This window comes from Wasmannia auropunctata, unplaced genomic scaffold, assembly GCF_000956235.1.
Source record: "Wasmannia auropunctata unplaced genomic scaffold, wasmannia.A_1.0 LD335594.1, whole genome shotgun sequence".
NCBI lineage: Eukaryota > Metazoa > Arthropoda > Insecta > Hymenoptera > Formicidae > Wasmannia > Wasmannia auropunctata.
Genome location: NW_012027296.1, coordinates 3,381 through 13,826, shown reverse-complemented (window position 1 = coordinate 13,826; position 10,446 = coordinate 3,381). Strand labels below are relative to the sequence as shown.

Genomic DNA, 10,446 nt, shown 5'->3' with positions numbered 1-10,446 from the left:
TCCTTCCGCTAACATTGACTCATTAACTTTAGCTACACCGATCTTTGTATTTAACTTTTTATAATTTATAATATCATCACGTTTATTCGTTAAATTTGCTGTAGACCTTGAATCAACGATCCAAACTTCTCCATCTTCAGTTTTAGTTGAAAAATAAGATACCTTTTCTTCACTTTCTTTCTTCTTATTTTTCTCTTTTCTAAAGAAACAATTTTTATTAATATGATTTGTCTTCTTGCAAATACTACATCCTTCATTATTTTTGGCTTGAGTCTCACTATTTTTAAATAGTGTCTTTTCTTTACAGAATTTTTCTACATGACCTAGCTTATTACATCGAAAACACCGAATTTGCTTAGCAGCAGTTGTTTTAAATCTGCAATCTTTAGAAATGTGTCCAATTTTATTACATTTATAGCATTTCTTACCTGCAGTTTTGAATGCAACACCTATTTCTACAGGTTGTCTCGCTTTTATTCTCATTTCTTCAGCTATCAATCTGGTAGTCATATTCACTAGCGTCTTGTTATTTTTATCCGTAGATTCCCATGCACTCGCAAAATGACTGTATTCCTCGGGCAAAGTTGCGAGAATTTTAGAAATAATCATGCTGTCATTCATATCAATATTCAAAGTGTTCAACCTGTTTGCAAGATTCTTTAATTTACTAATATATGTTGCAATATCAGAACCTTTATCATAAGACAAGCTGTAAAAATTTTGCAATAGATTGCATTTCTGCTGTTCGTTATCTCGCTCAAAAATAATTTTAATTTTAGTCCACGTCTCAAATGCTGTTTTACAATTCAGAATATGCAAAAGCGGCCTTTTATCAATTGTTGTTATAGCTATTGTTTTCTGAGCTGTTGCATCTTCCTTTTTCCATTTTTCTGTTTGTTCTTCTACTGGTTCATCTAAAATCACTATCTCATATAAATTATTTACACGAAATAATAGTTCCATTTGAAACTTCCAAATAGGATAATCCTTTACAGTTGTTAATTTATCGATGTTTGACGCATCGTCATTTAAAGTCTTATTGTTAGACATTTTTATATTTTTTTATATCTATTACTTTTAATAATTAAATCCACAAAAATTGCAATTAAATTCTTAATAAATATCTTCTTAATAAAAAAAAAATTAACTTACTCTTTTAAAGAACCCACTAATCAAAAGGACATATTTTATAATTTTATTCTATTATTATATATCTATTTTAATTTTATTTTATTTTATTTTAACCTGAAAAAAAATTGCTTTCTTTAAATTATAGATCCTTTTAATTATTACAATTTTCTGTTTTTTTTTTAATTATTACAATTGTATTATATTGTATTATAATATAAAATATTATTTCAAATTTTTTATTTTTAATTAATAATTTTAGTATACTAAATTTTATAATTTTACTTTAATTTTTAATTTCCTTTTATATTTTTAAGAAAAAATAGTAATAAATGAGATATTAAGTCTAAACAATCAATTAATAAATCTATCATTTAAAAATAATGCTTTACTCTTATATATAATATGCCCGTTTTTCCGGCACGTACGACATCAGATTTTCGAATATATTTTCACAATTCTTTATTCAAATATATTTTCTCCAGCTTTATTTTTCTTATTAATTTTATCAGTTTTATGCTTCAGCTCTTAAATGTATCTTTTATTCGTAATTTTATTTTATTTTATTTTATTATTTTTAATATTTCGCGTGTACTGGGCCCATAACCTGTTAAAATCTATCAAATATTTGATTAATTTAAATGCAATTAAATTAATTATTGTTTATTAGTTTAAACAAGTTGAAAACTATACAGTAAATGTAAAAAATATTAATTGTATCAATTAAATATGTTTAAATCTTTAAGTCAGTACATGCTTTAAATATTATTATAATAAATCCGATATCACACGTTTATTATAATTAAAATATTATTTTACCAACCTCGTTAAATGTTTATTACAATCGGTAATCTTATATTAATCGTCCTAATTATAAACGCAAAGGTGAGCTCACCGATGTCCGCCGGATAAAAAGGCTGAGTCTAATGTTTCTTTTCTAATGGTAACGTTAAAACATTATATTTCAACTGTTCGCGTATGCGAATCGATATGTAATAAAGTATAACTCGAACATAATTATTTTTAACACTGGCCATATCAGCAGAAATTACTAAAAGTGTTAATTCCGTGTCTTTTATTAATGATGCACTGTTTTCTGATCGTAACTCAGGTAACATGTATTAATTAGTACAAATTTTGTTGAAATAAATTCAATTTCTTCTTTTTTCTTATCTAAAAAGGTGCATGTAAAGTCGATAACTCGCATTTCTCGAAATTATTTATTGTGGCTTTTCCGCGATGCTGATTGGTTGTCTCGCTGCGCTTACTTCGTGTAAGAGGCTGTGTCATTGCATTTTGACAGTTGTGTGTATTGAGGTTGATGTTATTGTAAATTATAGTAAGAAGTATAGCGCGCGAGATTGGTTTTCTTGCTGCGCTTTCTTTGTGAACGGCTGTCATTGCGGAGATCATTGCGGAGATTTTGTACTGAGATTATTGTACGTACTAAAGTTATTTATTTGGTGTCATTATTTATTTAGTGTTGTGATAATCATCGGTGCGCGTGTGTAGTCTGGCGACTTTTTTCGCACACTGATTATCGCCGATTTCTTTGACAAGGACCTGTCATCGCCAAGATTATCTATTCCAATCGTCTCAGATTGTAAGGGGTTAATAATCACAGTGTAATATCAAATCGATAACTGTTAGCTGAAAATAAAATGCAACAGAAAGTATCGAGTTTTTAAAAATATTAATAAAGTATTAAAGTCAATATACAGATTGCTTACAAAAATGTTATCACGCTATTAAGAATATTTAAGTAGCATGCTAACATTTTTATAACCACGTACTGAATACAGACCTAAAAATAGAATGTGTAATAAAACTTATCTGACATTCAAGCGAAATTCAAAAGAAAAAGAGAAATTTTTATCGGCAAATATTAAACTATCATTATTAACACCTAAATCTGGGACGACTTTGATAATCTTGGCGAAGTCTTTGTTTCCCCATGAAATATAATATATAAGAAATAAATCAGTAATCAATCAGCAAAAAGCCACCAGAAACTACAAACGCTATTTGCTTTTTACAGTTTTACTTTTTGATGATGATGATAACTTCAACACGACAATAACCTCAGTATAATTGTCAAAAGTCAATGCAATGATAGCCGTTCACGAAGTTAGCGCAGCGAAAGATAAGCGCCGCGGAAGAGTCAACAATAATTTCGAGAACAACGATATATTTCGAGTTCGACTTAACATGCCTTTTTTTAGATAGGATGAAGTAAGTAAGTAATCATTATATCTTACGCTGCATCTCCGTCCCTTCCTTTTTGTCTCCGAGAGCTCGCTTTTTCTTTATTCTCGTCGGGTTGCCGTAATTATTTTCAGTCGTCTGTCCGAGGCGTCGGACATTCTCGGTCAGTGCTATGAGCGGTGCTGTATTTTTACCGCGGACAGGCCGCTAATCTCACTCACGAACCGTCCTCTTTTATCCGGGCTTAGGACCGTCCACTGAATCCTCCAGTAGCTTTGCAGGCAGAGTTAAAAAAATGTATATATTTATAAGAAAAAAATTATTTATTTTGTAAATATCTTTTTATTAAAAGTACTCTCATAAAAAAGTACTCTCATTAAAAATTATAACAAATTTTATTTAAAAAAAATATTAACTTACCCAAACCTGATTTTCCATTGGACTCGGCGCGGAGAGGGAAGACGAAGAAGTGACGGTGAAGGCGGCTGTGGCGACGGCGGTGGTGACAGCGGCGGCGGGGGTGGCGGCGATGAATGACGATGATGATGATAATGCGACTGCTGCAGTTGCTGACGCGTCTGTCAAATGGACATATTAGATTTGAGAAGCCGTCGTACCGTTCGGACGTGTCTTGCTCTGCTCTGTCTATTCGCCACGTTTTCTGTTCTAAGTTATAATAAAGAGGGTGTTCTTTGCGTTCTTAATTTGGTGTTCCTTTCATTTCCCCGCGATCTTCCGGTGCGCGTGCGCGAGCGCGAGTGCGGAAGCGCGAACGTTACGCGAGCGAGTGCGTGAACGCGATACTCACCGCCCCGGGCGTAACAGTATATAAATTCGATCGTTACTTATGGTTTCGTAACCGTAACCGCCCGCCGTTGCTGTCGTTGTTATTGTCATCACCACTATCGTTTACATCACCACCATTGTTTACATCTTCTTCATTGTCATCACCGTTATTTTCTTCTTCTTCCTCGTCACTACGTCACTGTCGTTTTTCTCTTCTTCTTCAACACTATTATCATTTTTATGTTCTTCTTTATTACCACTATTGTTTTCCTTTTTTTCATTATTACCGCTATCGTTCTCATTTTTTTCACCATCACCATGGTTTTCTTTATCAGCATGGTAATGATCTTTATCTTCGTTACTATCGTCGTAGTGGCCATATTCATCGTCGTCGTTGCCGTCGTCCACGTTGTCATCCTCGTCGTCGCTATAAACAGGACAAATAGGAGGCTCTCTATCGGTCGAAAGAAATTAATTGAAAAATGCAATTTAATTTGATTTATCCAAATTGGCGCTTTAGAGTCCATTAGAAAATGCATTTATATTTCTTTATTAGGATAACTCGTCGGTATATACGCCGCGCGAGGATTTACACCGCGGAAGTCAGAAAAAATAGAAGAAGTGAGTTATAAAATTATTGTAAGTTAAATCGATTTATCACTGTAATAAGTAGCGCAATTATAAGTTATAATCTACATAAGATGATTATTGTAGGAAATGTAAAAGGCTTCGTGGTTATTTCGTGGTATATAAGTGTAAAGGATTAATAAAGAATAGAGTATAGCAAAATACAAGTGCTTAGCTCTTGTATTCTTTGTTTAATTTATTGTCTCGTATATCCCATCTGTTAAGGATATACGGCATTTTTAGCTTGTGGGATTTATGCCGTAGTTCTATTATTTATTTATAAATATAAAAGTAAATAATAATACGTGATAATACGCCCTTTTCAATACATTAATCATAACATTCATAACATTCATGTATGCATATACTTATGCATGACTTATTCATAATCTATGATAATACGTTTTTTATTTATTTATTAATAAGTAAATGCAAATTACGTAGTCAATTTACGTGTTATTTACTATTATTATTTAGATTATTTATATATTTTTTTAATTGTTTATCCCACTCGTGAGTAGTCGTATAACTCACCCCCCGCTTTTTTTATACGGCAAAAATGTAAGAGTCTAAATAAATTTTTTTAAATATAAGAAATAAATATTTTGTATTCTTTTTTATAATAGTAGACAGTCTAAAGTACCCTAAACATAATTAATAATACCCGATAAATTAAATTTTTAATAAGTGAGACATTGTATACCGGAGTTACCTTATATTATTTTTGGACTCAAACTTGCTAGTTCAGCTGGAGTAGCGAGACGTATTACGTTCTCCTTCTCGTTTGCCACTCGATGCTCGGTTGGGCGGCATGGACGGAGCAGGAAAACGCGGCCAACTTAAGCAAGATGACAAGGTCGTGCGGACTACGATCCTCATCGACGGAAATCAGCACTCCTTTTGGCATCTCCTCCGTGTCTTTCGAAAAAGATGATGAAGGCGAGCAAACTTTCCGAACAGAGCGGACAATCGGAGGCTTGGCGGCCAATAAAGAGCTGCCTCCCGCACTCAGCGCACGAAGTGAAATGGTCGTTAATTACGGTGTCAATTGTCAATCAATGGTTCACGCGATTCTAGCTAGATGCTAGTCTATGATGGAGCCATTTCCCTGATACAGGAGTAGTGATGTGTGATTTTTTCCAGATTCTTGAAAAATCAATTATTCTGGATGATAAATAATCGATTATTAATCGCTATTGCGTACAATTTTGCTTACAATCTTAATTTTTAATTATTACTGTATTTATGTATAAATTCATATGTAGAATTCTATATTGGATTTTATATATATAGATATACCGAATCTAATAAAACCATATAAATTTGAAGTAGAATACTATTTAAAATCTCAGTTATAATTAGACACAAATATATTCAAGGTGTTCGATTTAAGTCTGGACTACTCGGAATATAATATACTACATAAATGATTATATAAATTATATAGTATTTATAATATAATATTATACCACATAAATATATCTATTATATAGATTTTCATATGGAGTTTTATACACCATCTGGATTCTCAGATGGATTTTCATATATCATCTGGATTCCCAGATAGATTTTTATACACCATGTGGATTTCCATATAGATTTTTATACACCATTTGAATTCCCAGATGGATTTTCATACACCATGTGGATTTCCATATAGAGTTTATACACCATGTGGATTCCCACATAGATTTTCATGCACCATCTGGATTCCCAAATGGATTTTCATACACCATGTAGATTTCCATATGGATTTCCATACACCATGTGGATTTCCACATGGATTCCCATACATTATATGGATTTCCATATATGATTTTTGATATCTTATATGGATTCCCATGGGTTCCCATGGAAAGCCACCTGGTTTTTTTCAACAGGGTATACAGCACAGAAACGTAGCAATATATTGCAGCTTGCACTGCAATAATAGCGGCTATAGTAATAATGGAAGTAAAGCCATTGAAGGTAATTGAAATTATTTAGATACCGCGCTTTTGTAGTTATCGAAAGCGCGCTTGTTTGTTCCTTGATTTCGCGCATTGACTGTTTGGCTGTCTCCGAACTGTTATGGCTTGTTGTAAACGTCAAATAAACCTTACTTTTTGAATGCTTAAAAGTTGCACGAGTTTATATATTCCGCGCTTACTAAACTCGATACTATACGGCTCAACAGAAATAATAATAATAGAAAATCTGGGGGTCATTATTACTTTTAAAGTCGATTTCAAAGTCAAACTAAATGTCAGACTAAAGTCAAACTAAATGTCAGACAAACCAAATGATATAGTAATAATGGAAGCTATTAAAGGTAATAGAAGTAATAATAATGGAAAATCTAGGAGTCATTATTACTTTTAAAGTCAATTTCAAAGTCAAACTAAATGTCAGACAAACCAAATGAAATGAATAATTGAAATAAATAATTTATTCATGGAAAATCTAGGGGTCATTATTAATAAATTATTCATTTCATTTGATTTGTCTGACATTTAGTTTGACTTTGAAATCGACTTTAAAAGTAATAATAACCCCTAGATTTTCCATTATTATTATTATTCTATTACCTTCAATAGCTTTCATTATTGCTATATCCATTATTACTATATATATATTACTATATATATATATATATTATTATAGTGCAATCTACAATATATTGCTACGTTTCTGCAATGAAATTGCGAGTTTCTGTGCTGTATAAGTTTGGTGGCAAAGAGAAATGGGGATTGCTCGGAGGGAGTGATAATACCGTCACGACATTCAGACAGATAGAAACAACTGCGCCGAATGCTGAAAGCCTATTACACGGGAGGGACCCTTCGACTCACGCGTTTTCGAAATCCGTCGGTCGCCGCGCCCAGTCCACCTCCGCGCGCAGCCTCTGCAGCCCGCGCCAAGATCGAACTCAGTAACGGAACTTCAGCGTCAGTTACCTTAAATTCGATTCATCAAGAGCCTACCGAATTTTCGCGTCCAACCAATAAAAGAACGGCGAACCGAATAAAATTGCAAGTAAAAAATGATATTCGAATAGCATGTATAAGTTAACCCCCCCCCCCACCTCGCGATTCTACTTCCACGCCGCCATCGCATATTTGTGCAGGATAACTTCCACGACTTGTGTCGTAGAGTACGATTATTTGTGTTAAGAGTATCCTTTCAAATTGCGCTCCGCCTGTTATTTTGATTTTCCCGCGAGTGAACAGCAAAGTTTTCGATTTAAAGTCAGGCATTAACCCTTAAACACAATAAAAGTAATAGGAAACAGGGAACAGAAAATAAGAATTTCAACCTATCAGAAACCGTACACTATGGAATACATGATTTCTGATAGGTTGAAATTCTTATTCTTTGTTCCCTATTCCCTGTTCCTTTTCATTGCGTTTAAGGCTTTACTTTATTATGTAACGAGACCGCAACTCCGTCGTTGCGCCCTGTGCAGATCAGAAGAGTATCCGATTGCAGGGAGTGCAGTGTAAACATCGTCGCGTTTACGTACCGCTGACAAAGTAAGAAACAATCCTTGAGATTGCTCACAATTATGTGCGGGCCCATGCGCGTACTCCTGATCTCCCGCGACAGTCCGCGCGACACAGTGATTTCCGCCCGTCTCGCGGAATTTTCACTCTGCCGTTTGCCCAGGGAGATAGCGTCTAGTCGGAAGGGCCCGGGTATAGTCGCAGGCATAGATTTCCGCTCGGCATCGAGACTTGTCCTGATCCGCACCGAACATAACAATTGGTGACAGCGGTGGGATGCAACGTGTCACCTTACTGAAAAGATATATCGGTATAAATAGGCTGTAAATAGAAAAAAATGAAATTAATAATCGAGTAGTAATAAAGAATGAAAAATGAACAAATATAAATGGTAGGATAAGTTATAATAAACTAATATTAACTAACTCTCGAAATTGTTAAATAGAATAGATGTATGTGGGTAGGTACGGGTAGAGTTAGTCATAATAGAAATGTGTTGGAGTGTATTAAAGTCTTTGTAGTGGGAGTGGGAGTGTTGAGGGAGTGTGGAAAGTGTTGAGGTGAATAGCGTAGATAGAGATAAATATATGGATGTATAGAATGCTTGGGGGTTGTGTAGGCGTACGCAAGTAGTGAAAATCGATTTACAAGTGGAGAACCGAAGACCGGGACAATGTTTCTTAAATATATTTCAACCAATTTTGACATAAAACTTAAAATATCTCTCTTAAGATAGTACACTCGGGACAATACCATCCAAAAGTTAGGTCCAATCGCGCGCTCGGTACTCCCACTCCTGCCAGTGAAAAAAAAGCATTTGGTTGTGCTTGTTCATAGATCGTACGCACACGCAGAAAAAAATTAATTCAGATAGACACAGACTAACGCAGCTCGACTGGCCGCCTCCTTCACTCGCCTCCATTTATCAATCAAAATCGAAAATTATATTTTCTTCAAGGCTCTATATTTTTCGAACTAAACGATAAAAAATTATAAATTTTTTTCACAATATTTGTTTCATGTCCCTTTATCGCATTGTTTTTTATTAACATCTTATTGCTAATTTAGGCCCTATAAAATAAATGCGACATTTTTATGAACTTTGTATAGGCGACACGTATAAAAAATGCAATTTTTAATTGCTTATATCTTAAAATTTTATTGAAACGGTCAATTTCATTCTAATTGCACATGCGTGTCAACGACTTCTAGTACAACGTATATAGTTTCAATTTCAAGAAATTCTGTTTTCAATTCGCGAGTGTAGGGGAGAGTTGCCAAATGCATACCGGTCTTATCAAGCGTACCTCTTCAATATTTTATAGTTCCACTTAATAGAAACAACGTATTTAGTAACAAAAATATGAAGTAAATAAAAAATGTGTAATATAGACAAAAATGAAGAGGTTAAATCTTGTTTTGTTCATGCTATCAACATTAAAAAAAATCAGATACAATTGATGTAAATTTTTGATCAATTTATATAGCTGATACTAATAATGTAACCATGCGATTTTTAATTGAATCGTTATTTTTTCTTAAAAGAAAGTTTATGATAGCATATTTTACATTTATTGTATATACATATTTATAATTATTATAAAAATTATATCAATATTTTTATTATCTCTGTCAAGTTTCCTAAATTGTATCTAACCTAACTAGCATAAGAGTTCTTATATCGTATCGGTACAATTTAGGGACACTAATATATGTATCTTTATCTTTAGATCACATGACATAATCAACATTATTTATTTTAACACAATCAAAATTGTTCTGTAGCAAGTCTGCAAGATATTCGGTTAGAATACCTTAATATATAATTAATTACCTCAACTGAAAGATTATTGTTGTCTCTTTGATATGGTTTGCAGAAAAAATAATGTGATTAAATTATTAAAAGATTTATAAAATAGTTGCACGATACAACACTGAGAGTTCAGTTCTATTGCAGCAATAGAAGACAGCAGCGTCAGCAGCTGTAAAGTCCCACATACCGTAGAGGGTTCAAAAAGAATTCAGTCATATATCAATTGGGAATTAATTGTCAGATGTAAAAAGATTTCTTTTTCTAGAAGTTCTGAAAAAGAATTCTTTTTGCACCCGAAAATAAACTCAGAATTAATAATATACGACTAAATATACGAATGAATTTTTTTTTAATTCTCTGTGCTATCTGATTGTGAGATGTGTGTTATTTTTTTTACGTATGTTA

General features: G+C 33.1%; 1 long non-coding RNA gene across 1 annotated transcript in view; it reads right to left on the bottom strand.

Moving 5' to 3' along the window:
• The window catches only part of LOC105456661, a 4,206-nt gene extending 300 nt beyond the window's left edge, over positions 1–3,906 (bottom strand). Inside the window, exons 1-2 of the long non-coding RNA XR_975277.1 lie at positions 3,754–3,906; positions 3,387–3,606 (exon numbers count right to left, since the gene is read on the bottom strand). This is a non-coding gene — a long non-coding RNA (uncharacterized LOC105456661). The remainder of the gene's footprint in view (positions 1–3,386; positions 3,607–3,753) is intronic.
• Positions 3,907–10,446: the final 6,540 nt, after the last annotated feature.